Here is a 14,384-nt window from a genome sequence, read left to right as displayed (position 1 = left end):
CACACACACATAGGCAGACATAATTTCTGGGTCTCTCTCTCTCTCTCTCTCTCTCTCTCTCTCTCTCACACACACACACACATACACACACGTACACACACGCACACACACACACACACACACACACACACACACACATACACACAAACATATTGGTATGCTCCAGTGCCTGTAGTGCATCAGTGCTTGACAGACGAGGCGGCAGCAATTAACACCTCAATGATATTTGGCTCTCCAGCTGTGGTGTGTGTGTGTGTGTGTGTGTGTGTGTGTGTGTGTGTGTGTGTGTGTGTGTGTGTGTGTGTGTGTGTGTGTGTTGTGTGTGGGGGTGTGTGTGTCTGTGTAATGTGTGTGTGTGTGTGTGTGTGATGTGTGTGCGGCAGGAGGGGGGGGGGGGGGGGTACAGAGGTTGCCGCTCATCTTTGATTCACACAGCAGACCTCAGAGAGACGCCGTGACTGCATCACAACCCTCCCCATGTTTCCATGTCGTCCATATGATGAGGAGCTTAGCGCAGTTGAAGCGTACAGTTGGCTAGAGGACACCGGCTCCCTGCCTTTCAAAGTTAAAGCTGCGCCCCACCCCAAAGCAACCTCCCCCTCCCCCTTTGTCTCTCTCTGTCCCTCTCTCTCTCTCTCTCTCTCTCTCTCTCTCTCTCTCTGTCTCTCGCTCTTTCTCTCTCTCTCTCTGTCTTGTCTTTCTCTCTCTCTCTCCATCTGTCTCTCTCTCTCTCTCTCTCTCTCTCTCTCTCTCTCTTTACATCTGTCTATCTCTCTCTGTCTCTCTCTTTCTCTCTCTCTCTTTCTCTCTCTCTCTCTCTCTCTCTGGCTCTCTCTCTCTCTGTCTCTGTCTTTCTCTACATTTATCTCTCTAACCATCCCTTCATTTAATCCCTGATCGTCACCCTTTAAGTTTCCTCTCTTTCCCATTTCCTCTCTCCTCCCCCAGTTACCCACAGTTTTGTGGAATCACATTGAAACACATCAATATTATTATCCACAGCTAAAGGATGGTGTCCCAAGGTCTCTCTCTCTCTCTCTCTCTCTCTCTCTCTCTCTCTCTCTCTCTCTCTCCATCTCTCTCCATCTCTCTCTCCATCTCTTTCCCTTATCACTTTGGCTTTCTCCATCAATTTACATCTTAAAAAGTATATTTATATGTATGTAGATATATCAATACACCAGCATGAGATACTGCAAAGGTTTAAAATGCCGTCTTGGGAAAATAAGTGATGGTATTGATTATGGAGTCAGTGTTTTACTCCTTTCATTTAGATTCTCAGGAAAACGGGAGATAAAAAAGAGAGGAAGGAGATAAAAACGAGAAGATGACAGATTGAGAGCAAGACAAGATACTAAGAAGAAGAGATTATGAACGATGCCAACGGGAGGATGGGGGAGGGAAATGAGATACGACAGGAGATGCAGAGAGGGAGAAAACACCAAATACGAGAGAGAGGGAGAGAGAGAGAGAGAGAGAGAGAGAGCGAGAGAGAGATACTCATTAGTGCAGTACACAGAAGGAGAAGGAGCATGAGCTAAAACGGGCTAACACGTCAAACGGGTCTGTTGGAATGAAGCGACCGTATGCGTGTGCATCAAGAGAGCCAGGAAGGCAGAAGAGAGCCGAGCCCAGAGGGGCCCAGGAAAGCGGGGAAACGGAGCAAGGAGCCCCCATCGCCATCTCCATATCTCGCCGTGTCAAGGCCACATCCTCTGTCTGACTGGATGCTAATGCACGAACGCACATGGCGTTCGGAAGAGACGGAGCCGCTCTCCCCCCGCCTCTCCTCAGCCCTCTCCCGCTCTCTCACTTTCTCTCTCACACAAGATTAGTTACCAACATGTCCTTGATAACCTCGGTACTGTTTCTGTCCTCTCGGATCAGTGTCTCTCTGTCATTCTGAAGGCGACGTACTTCTGTTTGTATCCTCCTCCTCCCCTCCCAACAGAGTTCAGCTTCAGTTGCTTTGACCTCCCATCAGGTCGGCAGGGCTTTACATTATTCCGATCCTTTCCTCTTTATATTTTCCTCACGTCTCTGGCTCACACACACGCACATGCACGCACACCCACGCACACACACACACACACACACAGACACACACACACACACGCACGGACGCACACACACACAGGTCCAAACAGAAAGGTCCAGGCTTCTGAGATGTTAACTCTGTGTGAGGTTTACAAAGAGAAAACTTTATGGTGAGTTAACCTATGAGCCTTGCTTGTGCTTATACCTCGGCGTAATTGGTTCTAAGTTCAGAGTAAACAGGAGCCCCTTCTCTCGTGCTTTCTCTTAAACTTCGATTTGCTCTGGCAGAGGCTGTAAAATCCGGAGGTGCAGGCGTTCCATTGCAGAGCAGCGATTCACTGGTGCAAAAAGAGATTCAAAATATTAAAGACGGACATTGATCATTGAGGGATACGGTCACGCACACATCAAAGCAAGCATGCGCCCACAGCAGCCAGAAGTGTGGCTAATAAGTCACTTCAATGTCAGTCTCAGTCATACTGCTCTGGGTGGGACGTACTTGGCAGGATTTCAAATGCTACTTGTTTTTAATCACCTCCATGTTTAAGCACACAAACAGATTTTCCCGTAGACCCTAAATGGTTGCAGTGGCTGAGAAGTTGGTGCCATGAATGTATTGGGTTGGTAGTGCACAGTGAAGAATCGTCTCTGCTCCCAGGCTGCTGCTGCTGCTGCTGCTGCGTCTAACGGGTCACTTCCACGGTCTCACACTGCCCCCCACAGGATGGTCAAGGGAGTTGCTGCTGTTTGCGCCACACACAAACACACACATACGCACACACACATGCACCAATACACACACACACCAATACACACACACACACACACACACACACACACGCGCGCGCGCGCACGCATAAGCATACACACATACACATACACACACACATGCACACACACACACACACACACACATACGTATAAGCACGCACACACACACACACACACAAATACACACACAGAAGAAACAGATGTAGGGAATTCTCCACCATGTCTGACTGGGTCAGTGTCACAGTCCTGTTTTTTTCTGGATCTTCTGCTGAATTACACAGTGTGCTATAAATGGGTTGGTATTGAGCGTATCTAAAGGCATGGTTGTTACGAAAGAGAGCATCAATAGCTGTGGTACCAATGCATGCATGGGGTGGTGTGTCTCAGGTCAATTGAGAGTAGATCAATGGCGAAGGCCTCTTAATCTGGCGTACCCGTGAGTCCCCATCACAGTAACTGGCAGGCCCTAATTTGAGCCCACACAAGGATCCATACTAGTCGTGTAGCTATGGTGCAACTTTTACTTCCCAAGACCTAGTTTTTGGTCAACAGACACCCATCGTTATTATCACCGGAAGATGTTCACTTAACCTGTTGGCCTCTATGTTTCTGTTTTTTGATTGGAACCAATTAGGAGTTTTCTTCTCAGTAAAGTTAAAGGAGAAACTGGATTATTTTTTCTTAATAAGAATAGTTCTGTGAAGGACTGCAGTTTAGTAACCTTGCGAGGCAGAGCGATTCGCTTGATTACCATCCCACGAGAATCCATCGTGCCAGGCTTTAAGTTTGATTGGTTTCCAAACCAACAGGGATTCAGACCAATCAACATCCTATGGGGAACTACGTGATCTACATGCCCTATTGATCTATCGAGATACTTCATCCAATCACCTGCCAAGTATCCTTTGAAAGCGCCTGCTCTTATCCAAACAGTTTCCGAGGAGTAATTCCCAGAGGACTGTGTGTCAAAAACCATCTGGCGTGTTGGGGTATCAGGTTAGAGCGACTCCACGACGTTCTTCACTCACCCACCAGTCCTCCTCTTCTCCAACACGGCAGCCTGCCACGGAACATTAATAATACACTTCCGCCTGTCAAACTATACGACACAGACGCATGGAGTGTCTGCATTCACGACAGCTGAAACCGTGTAGCAACACAACCCACTGAACTGCAACCAACAAGGCCCCGGCAATGAACACCATAAACATCACTTCCACGGCAATATGTCGGGGTTTTGTTTTCGGGGCACACGGATAACAGTATGTTATCGGTGTGATGATGGAGGATAGCGTTGAGTAATTACTGGCAGGTGGAGCGTGAGCTGCATCTCTGTGTCTCTGTAGAGTCAACACATCAGTGCACGCGGCTCTGCACGACCAACCACTAGCTAGCCGAGAGAAAAAACGAAAAGCAGATAGGAGGAATGGTGGCACTGCATGGAAAAACATTGAAATAATATGAAAACCATTAATGCTGTTTTTCGTCTGCATCTGTATGTCGTTGGGATTCTTCGGAGTACCACCTAGTTTGGGCCGTTATATGTATTTTGAAACAGATTAGAGTGTGGTGGATTTGTAAACTTTTAACTGGATCTTTTGATTGTGTGCCATGGTTGTTTTTGTCTTACTGCTAATGTGATCTGAAAAATGTGATCTGAATAATCTTCAGTATCATTGTGTAGGAACGGTTATCATTAAATACGGAATCCCTTATCCATTCCAAGTGTGAACCAGGATTTTTGACCAGTAGGCCTTTGCATGTGAACGGTTTGCATGTGAACGGTTCAGGGGAGAACTATAGAGTGTGAAGAATGAAGCTTTCAACACTGTACTTGTATTTGGGCCAATATCCTTTTTGTGCTGAGATTATTTGTAGTTCTTTTATTTTTGGATTTGAAATCGAGTGAAACTGGCACCCCCTGAGCGGCGTGTCCTGCGTGTGGCTGTATCATCCCACTAGCGCTCCTCCAGCCTCTCCAGAAGCACCGCCTATTTGCTTAATTGAGTTCAACTGTTTGTTGGCCTTGTGCTGTGCTTTTCCTATTGTGTTCACCAAAAACGTTGTACTTTCTACCTCTAAAGATAAAGCTTTCCATTGGCCACGCAACAACGGTTGAACAGTCGTACTGCGAGCATTGGATAAGTCAACTCAATTTGATTTGATGCCTGGACTTGTGAAGGCCTTGGCAGTCTAACTGACTGTGTTCGGTCGGCCGATGAGAACTGGCTCCAAAGGTAGTCCGTAATTGAACTGCTGGCCTTGGGCCTTCTGTCAAAAACATTGGCCCGGGCGACAATTATCAGCACATGAACAAGAAGTATTTTTGCCAACAGATATTGGCACCCTCCCAGGAGGGATGGAAGTTGTGCAGGTTGTGTTCCGTGAGCCGTGCTGATATTTATCACCTTAATTCAATTCCGCTGCATGCAGACCCAGTATATTTTTTTGTCACCCGTGGATGTTGGTTCTTAAGGTCAACCGGTGTGTTTTATAAGGTGGGAACTGTCAAGATAATGGATGTGAATGTACAAACCACTAAACAAACACACAAATGTATTTAAATAATTTAGAGCGAGAGTCTGTGTCTGTTTCTGTGTGTGTGTGTGTGTGTGTGTGTGTGTGTGTGTGTGTGTGTGTGTGTGCGTGTGCGTGTGTGTGTGCGTGTATTGGGGGGGTTATTGTGTGTGTGTGTGTGTGTGTGTGTGTGTGTGTGTGTGTGTGTGTGTGTGTGTGTGTGTGTGTGTGTGTGTGTGTGTGTGCGTGTGTGTGTGTGTGTGTCTGTGTGTGCACTTGTGTGTGTGATGTCTTTGCACATTACAAGACCTTGCATCATGTTATTGCCTTTTCAGTGCTACAAAACATTACTTTTTTTTCTCTCATGTATCTGTCTTGCAGTAATGAGGGTTCATTTCAGATCCGTAATGAACCTGATGCTATGCTCTGCTTAAAAACATATCGACCTAATAAACGTGTGTGTGTGTGTGTGTGTGTGTTCGTGTTCGTGTCAATATGCCTTCCTGACTTCCGGTGATGAATTATTTTTCGATAATGACTGTTGCTAAGCATATAATGACCACTGTGAAGGAAAGTGGATTTTTCCACGTCTTTCGTATCACTCCGCAAGTAGTCCGGTAACTTATCAACCCCAGCGTACTCGGTTGCTAAGCGTCAGCAACGTCTTTGGCGGACTATTTCTCTGCTGACAGTACGAATGCTGGTAACAAATAAATTGTAAAAAGACATACCATTATTTTTTCGTTTTGGCAAGTAGCCTCGTAATAAGCGGGATAATGTATAGAACGTCGCCGGTCATTATCGAAAATAAGCCCCTTCAGGCCGAAGCAAGACACCTCCGCTTCGCGTTGGTGTCCAGTTCGCCCTGTCGGGGCTTATTTTCCCGATAATGACTGAGTTCTATAGATTATCCCTTACATAGTATACATAGTTACTCTATATAAAACTATATAGTATGTATGTATGTATGTACATATTCTTTTGCTCCCTTCCTTCTCCTCATAATGCAATCTAAAATATCCAGCTAAATGTCCTCTGACCTCTATCTTCTGTGTGGGTGAACCAGCACACACTTGTTCAGAGACAAGGATCAATGTAATTAAAGGAATCCGCGGCTTAATCATCCCCATTACCAGCCACCAGTCCGTTTGTTCCTGTTGAACTCCATTGAACAGGGTTTACCCAAACGGCTCTCCATCTGAGACTGTCGTGAGCCAAATGGTAAAAATACAAATGAAGGAGTAGAGTTTCCAGATCTGTCATCAGACTTTCCTCCCAGGGGATTCGTATTATGCTTTCTCTCAGTGCCACACGACTCTGAACAGATCGATACTCCTTCTTCCCAAAGGCCGAGCGAGGTGCCAGTTACTCAGCACTCATCTGTTATCTGCAGCCCGGATGCGAGAACGAAAACCCAATATCATTGTTGCATCCTTGCATCTTGTTCCAGAAATAAATAAACACTCAATCAAAAACTGAAAACTCTGGAAGCTTTTCTGAAGTTAAAGAGTCGAAGAGAAAGTGGAATGTGGTCTTGTTGGTCTTTTTATTTGCAGGCAATATTTTCTAATCACAAGGGGAGGGTTGGCCAATATTGAGTCATGTTTTATAGACCAGAGTTCAGGTTAAACTGTCATGTAACAACGGAGAAACGAGGGAACATGAGCCAAGCTAAGAGTTTATTAATCCCCAGAGGGAAGTTCAGGCGTTACAGCAGCAAACAGAAGAGTGCAAATCAAACGAGGGAAGACAACAGTAGCCTGCAAATAGGAGGAACAATACATTTTGTAATACAATATATATATTTAATTATTATGCACCCAAAATAGTCATTAAATAATAAACCAAGGTATTCAATAAATAAATAGATAGAGAGAATACAAGGAAGGCAAAACAGAAACATAGTAAAGAAGAGTGGTGTGACCGTGATCGATCGTGATACAGAGCTATAAAAGAGAGAGGAAGGGGAAAGGCAAGAGGGGAATGCATCAATAGTACACTTGTAGGATCACAGGTCACAGAACCTTTAATACACTCTATGGGGCGTGTGTGTGTGTGTGTGTTTGTGCGAGTGTCTGTACACACACACACACACACAAACAGAAGAAAGAGGTAAATACATGCTCTCTCTCTCTCTCTCTCTCTCTCTCTCTCTCTCTCTCTCTCTCTCTCTCTCTATTTATTTTTTGTTCTAACTCTCTGATAAAAAAGAATTTCTTTCGGCCTTGCTCTGTCAATTACAAACTGCTGTTTTTGTTCTATTATTATAAACTCATTAATCCATATCACAATCGCCTTCTCTACTCATTACTCCCTCGCTCTCTGTTTTGATTTATCTCCTTGAATACACAAACACGAACACACACACACAAACACGCTATCACACAAACACACATACATAGACAAATGAACAACACAAATATGCATTTATTTGTTCCTCTATTCATAATTCATGACTTCTGATCAGAAAGAATTCTTGATGTGTTTTACATTCTGTCCTACCCAGACACACAGGAACACAAACACAACTTACATACATGCTGATACACCAGATGGTCCTCCAAGTGTTCAAGTGTCTTTGTGCAGTGTTGTTGTTGTTGTTTACTTTAGGTAGCTTTCTTGCTGAGATATATTTCAACACATATAAAGCTTTACAGCACACACACACACGCACACACACACACACACACACACACACACACACACACAAACACACACAATGTTCCTGTTACTATAAGCAAGTAATAGTAAGCAACAGTTAGTAACAGTAAGTAAAAGTAGGTAACAGTAAGTTATAGTAAGTCAAAGAAAATTGTCAGTAACAGTAAGTGATAGTAAGTAATATTAAGTAGTAATAAGTAATAGTAACTAATAGTAAGCAAAAATAAGTAATAGTTAGTAATAGTAAGTAATAATAAGAAATAGTAATATATGAGACAGTCCATCATGGTATCATCCACTATTTGGAAATCCATGCTGGAGAAAAACAAGGACCTCTCGGCAAAGTTAGTAAAAAATGGAAATGTATTTCTGCATAGAAACATTTTTAATGATTTCCTCCCAAAAAAAAAATCTGTTGCCACAGGCATAAGAAACAGACAGTAGCACAGAGAGGGTATTTCTCTCCTGTTTCTTCAATTAGGACGTGGCCCTTTAAGGCAGGGGGACATGTGGCGGCGACAGAGAAGAACATATGGCATCTGCTTGAGAGGAGAACTCAATACAGGCACTGAGTACTGGCAGGGCCACCTCGCTGGCATTAACACACTGTCAGAGATTCTGTTGGACCGCTTCTAAACGGAGTAACGCCGCCAATATGAATCATTATGAGTGCAGCTCCCTCTCTCCATCTCCCTGCACCTCTCTCTCTCTCTCTCTCTCTCTCTCTCTCTCTCTCTCTCTCTCTCTCTCTCTCATTATTCAGCCATGAGTGTTTTTATCAGAACTCGGGCCAAGCGATCAACCCAAGGACAGAGGTCTCGCTAACCTGGCAAATAGTGAACAAAATAAAAGATATTCATAAAGAAAAGATTTCTTTGAATGCATTTAAAGGTGGGAGGATTGAACCACCCTTGAAGGTTGAAGGGGTGCCCTGTGGTGATGGTGGTTAATTGTAGGACATGCTGAGTCTCTCTGCGTTGTATTTCTGTCAGGAAGCACACAACCAGAATCTGCTTCCATTAACGGCTTTTGGTTGAGCCTAAAGAGCCTAAGATAATTGTATTGTACACATAGTTCTTTACAAATAAATAAGTAACACATGCAAATTTGCTTATCAACACACTACTGGTCCTGTTATTTGTTTTTATCTACTGAGGACCATAGACAATTAGGACGGCGTTAAATGAAAACTCTTGCAGCAGAGAGTGTAAGGGCCGTCTGCAAAGTGCCAGCTGAGTGTAGCTGTTTGTTTCAGTAATTAACAAGCTATTGCTATTTGAAATCCCGCCGCTTACAACCTATCCAACGGCCCTTGCTTAGTCTGCTGGAAAATAGCCTTGCTGTCGGAAGCTGCAGCCAGTGAACTGGGACTGTGAAATGTTCCGTTCCGTCTTTAGAACAAAACCAAGCGTGTGCGGCTGCTGTTGTGTGTTTTCTTTTACATCAAGCAGCCACACACACTGGAGTCACCAGAGTCTCCAGGTGTGGACATGCTACTGAGCAATGTAAGCTCCACTGTTGACACACACTCACATGCACACACACTCACACACGCACACACACGCAGATACACACGCACACACACACACACATGCACACGCACGCACACACACGCACACATACACACATGCACACGCACGCACACACACGCACACATACATACTCACACCCCCCCCCACACACACACACGCATACTGTTATTTCAGTCGTCATTGTTGATTTGTAATATCAATATTTAAACATGTGTCATTTAAAAATGTGCTGGCACTTAAAAATGGTATTTATAATTGTGCCGGCTCTTATACTAGCTTCCTTTGTTGTATCCAGGGAATTGGTTAACCTAGCAATTGTAAGTGCTGGCCACTTGTTTCTATGAACATTCTAACTATACCGACAGCGATATATTGTTGTTTTCTCTTTCTGCTGACAAATGTACTTATTGTAAGTTGCTTTGGATAAAAGCATCTGCTAAATGCCCTAAATGTAAATGTAAATGGTACATATCCTGATGATATAATAGCTGCTTGGATAACCAAAAACCAATCCACACCCTGCATGTCTATCTGTCCAGTTGCTTAACCATAACTGCCATACTTTCAGGACAGACTCTCATGATCACCAACCATTTCAGATCCATGAACTCGTCTCTCTGAGATGAATGAGTGCCCTCCATTATCATGTGCAGAAAAAAAGAAAGACAGTACTGTGCATTATGGCACACCAGAGCTGTAGAGATGCCAGCGGTGGGGTTTTTCAATACGGTCAGACACAGGAGCTGTATTCAGGTGGTGTATTGCAGTGCACGGCACACACCACCAGAGGTCAGGTCAGTCCTCACATGAAAATGAAAGGTGCAGGTAACCTGAGGAAGAAGGGGTCTGGTAAAATATACACATTATGGAATGTCTTGCAATCCATTGAGATTGCTTCAGAGTGGCACACTGAGGACGATGGTGAAGCAGAGCCAGCCAGCGAGTGGGGAGGACCATGTTACTGGAGATAGCAGTGGCAATAAACAGTAACCTGTCTAACACTATAAGCACAGTAGTAAGTACAGTCATCATAAAAGGACAAGCAGTGACCTTTCCATTCATAGACACAAAACCCCAAAGCCTACAGCAACCAACCAACCTCACAGATGCTAAATCTAAAAGAAAATAGAAAAGAAGAATAGATCATTGTTAATTTCATCATATGTTGTCCATTGTTATGTTTTCCATATATTTTTTGTGTTGATTTGTGTTACCAAACTAAACACAATGGGAGCATAAGCAGTGTTGCTGACTTTTTCTTCCGCCACTGGCCATTGGATTCAACCAAGTAATTTGATTGGACAAGAGGCATTCCATGACTGGGAATTGCATCATCCACTTGCATACTTGCATCATCCGGCTTTACAGCTGTTTCTGATAACTGTTTATTACAGTTATCAGTTTATTACAGTTATCAGTTTATTACTACATTAATGATCGTAAGCTGTTAACTCATCAGAATCACAAATGCCACCAAAGCAACGGTCAACAGACTCTTATTTCAGCGGATGCACAACATCATTTGGTCGTAATTACAGAGATAATCAGGTGTTACACTTTGCAGTTGAGTTTGTCAGCGAAAGGTCTTGATGACAGTTTAGTGGTACGCCTAAAGGCAAAGGGGGGGGGGGGGATCGATGTGAATGTAATTCAAAATTAAGAAATAACAACGGTGGGCTTGTTCGTAATTCATTTATACATTTTGTAAATTGTAATGTAATAATTATCAACCTTAATTTTGGGGGGCCCCCCAGGTACTTGGGGCCCTACGCGCTCTGCGTACTCTGCATATGGGGAGTGGCGGCACTGCCTCTGGCCATCTGAACCTGCGTCACCACTCATCTGCCTTCTTAAGCATCTGTTGACCCCTGGGCGAGACGTGGATCAACTAGGGCTAAACCCTTCTTAGTGTTGATGACACCATCTGACCCTTCCTCCCAAAAGATGGCCACTAGCTCGTCTCAAAAGAGTTATGTTTTATGTATTTTAGTATTTTTTTTCTTCATTCAAGAAAACATCAACCCATTTCAGACTCCAAATTCAAAAATGTTACTTGGTTGGTTGATGCAGCCAAATTATTGAAACAAATAGAACGAAATCTGACAAATGCTGAAGATTAAGTGGGCTTATCGCTATCGCTGGCAGAGAAAATGCTTTGACAGTTGAACGAACGATGCTGTGATGGCTGACCTTCTGACCTCCCACAAGAGGAACTACCGTAGGAACCAAATTGCCTCTCTGCTTGTCATTACCACATTAATTCTGTATCTGCTGTCATCAAAACAAAGCCCAACACACACACACACACACACACACACACACACACACACACACACACACACACACACACCACATGCCCAGTTAACTAATCTCCAAACAATGCTGTGAATTCTGGCCTCTAAAATCCTTTGCTTTGAAATTTGTTGGAAAAAGTCCTCGGAGAGTGAGAGTCATGACGAGTGGAGCGAGAGAGAGAGAAAGAGAAGAGATGAGAAGGGAGAAGGGGGCGAGGAGAGCGGAGCCGGCCAACTCCTGCTGGGTCCGCTTTGAAGGATGTGAGGTCTGCTGAAGACCAAGTCAGGTTCATTTGCAAATCTCTTTAGCATTTTCTGTGTGTGCATTTGTGCATGCATCTCGATGTGTTTGTGTGTGTGTGTGTGTGTGTGTGTGTGTGTGTGTGTGTGTGTGTGTGTGTGTGTGTGTGTGTCACATGGTCTCCTTTGTTCCCTTTTACTTTTTAAACAATCTCTAGTTTATTTCCTTGGTCCTGCATATTATTTTGGGCAGCTCATGTGGTGTGAACATGGTAGTGCTCAATTGTGTGGTATCTCCCTTGTATCACACGAGTTGAAGCAAAAAAGAAAAACCCAAAATTAGTTTAGCAAAATCCCACCGCTAACAAGATTAAAATCCTCCCTTTTCAACTACGAAAGAAAGAGAATAGAAGAGAGGAGGATCAAACTATTGTGCATTTCTTCTTCAAACTGACGAAGCTGAAGCCATCCAGGTTTTACCCTATCCACTTGAAAGGAGAGTCAATAACGTCCCTCCATTTTGAGGACAGCTTTAAGAGAATGGGGAGAACGGGGTGAGCTGCATATTGGAACACAGCATCCATCCAGACTCCTCGCCAGCACACAGACGCACAAAGAGACGAGTGCAGAGAGAGAACCAGATCAAGAAAAGGCTTCTGAATAGACGTGAGATTGAGGGGAAATAATAGAGCGACAGATAAAGGTCTAAATAAAGAAAAAAGGATTGCAGGCAACAAAGGAAGGCACAGTTATGAAATTATGGATGATGTGCCCAACGTAAGTAAAGACCATTGTGTGGAAAGTAAAGATGGACTTATGACGGTGATGGGAATATGAAAGGGGAAGGAAAAGAAGAGGAGAAAAAAAAATGTCAACGTTTTTGAGGAATATTTGTGTTAACAAAAATACAAATAAGAACAGAGACAGGTGGTGAAAATTGATTGTCTCACTACACTGAAAAGAGAAAGAAGAAAATAAATAAAATTGGGCAGCTGGAAACTGGCCGTGTGTGAACTTAGTGGCCTTTATACACCTGCAGCTTAGGTTTGTGGTCAAATTCCTGTATAGGAATGAGGTGTTGGTTACCAGGTCAGTGGGCAGTTCACTCTCACTTTGATGGAAGATTGTATCCATGATGCACTGAGCTCTCTTTAAAAAGACTTAGTTTGTGTACCCTATTCCTTATTTTCTATGATTATAATTTGTAATTATAGTACTTTGTTTAAATTGTGATGTTGTTACTCATTATCAGGTCATTACCAGTTATATGATTTAACCTCGCGATCACACATCTTGCTGATATTAAAAATATATACACATATATATATTTTATACATATATTTTTTAATGTATTTACTCTAGCCTATTTTTATTTCATAAAGCTTATTTAAGATGCCTACTTAAAATCAGTCTATAAGTCAGATTTATTACAATATCTATTATTAATAATAAATATTCATATATTGATTATTATTATTATTATTATTATTATTATTATTATTACCCCTTATCTACCAATCGTGTTTCAAGTAATCATCCATTGGGACAGTCATTGGGAAATGGCTATTTTACTTCTACTTCTTTTGACTTACATCTTGTCCCCAGAATGATGTCATGTTAATTGAACTATAACTGTTTTGTATGTTACAGTTGATCATATACAAGCCACAGTTTAAAGTGAGCGGGAGAGAGTTCAGAAGAAGATGAACAGATGAACTTAAGGTGTCTTAAGGTGGTCTTAAGGTGTCTCCAGCTTAAGGGCAGGGTTCCCTGGCCTCACTCAGTCAGGAAGGTGTCATTGTGAATCTCAGCCACTCACTCGCCCTTTTAACTCAATCCGACTGGAAGCCACTAAACAGCAGCAGCGGCAGCAGAGTGTTGAGGAGTTTGACAGAATCACTTCTTTTCAGTTTGACAGATAAATGACACCCTTCTTTGTAATCTCATCAGGTGTCTGTTGCTTGATCGCGCCACCTCAGTCTCTGTCGTCTGCTCTCAAACTACCGTTTGCACTGAAACACCACACAGTTTCTTATGCCGCGGTTTATAATCTAGTTCAACTGTTTCACCTCCATTTACTCCCCTCCTCTGCTTGTGTTTTTCCTCTGTTTGCACTTGTAGTCGACAGTCCTTTTTCATACAAGAAAGAAAATGTCTTTCTTGATCCAAGCTGCCTTGGATCCAGCCCCAGGTTATCTGAGGCTGTGGACACATTGCCTCAGAGGACACTGGAGGACTTTTAGAAGTCAAACAAGACAAAAGAGACAATGTTGAATTCAGATCTTCACTCTTATGAACGCACACACATTGCAAGCATGCATACACACACACT

The sequence above is a fragment of the Micromesistius poutassou genome (assembly GCF_964030765.1).
Source record: "Micromesistius poutassou genome assembly, chromosome: 4".
In the NCBI taxonomy this organism is placed as follows: Eukaryota; Metazoa; Chordata; class Actinopteri; order Gadiformes; family Gadidae; genus Micromesistius; species Micromesistius poutassou.
The sequence above is the reverse complement of the archived record's forward strand: the minus strand, read 5'-3'. Positions refer to the sequence as shown.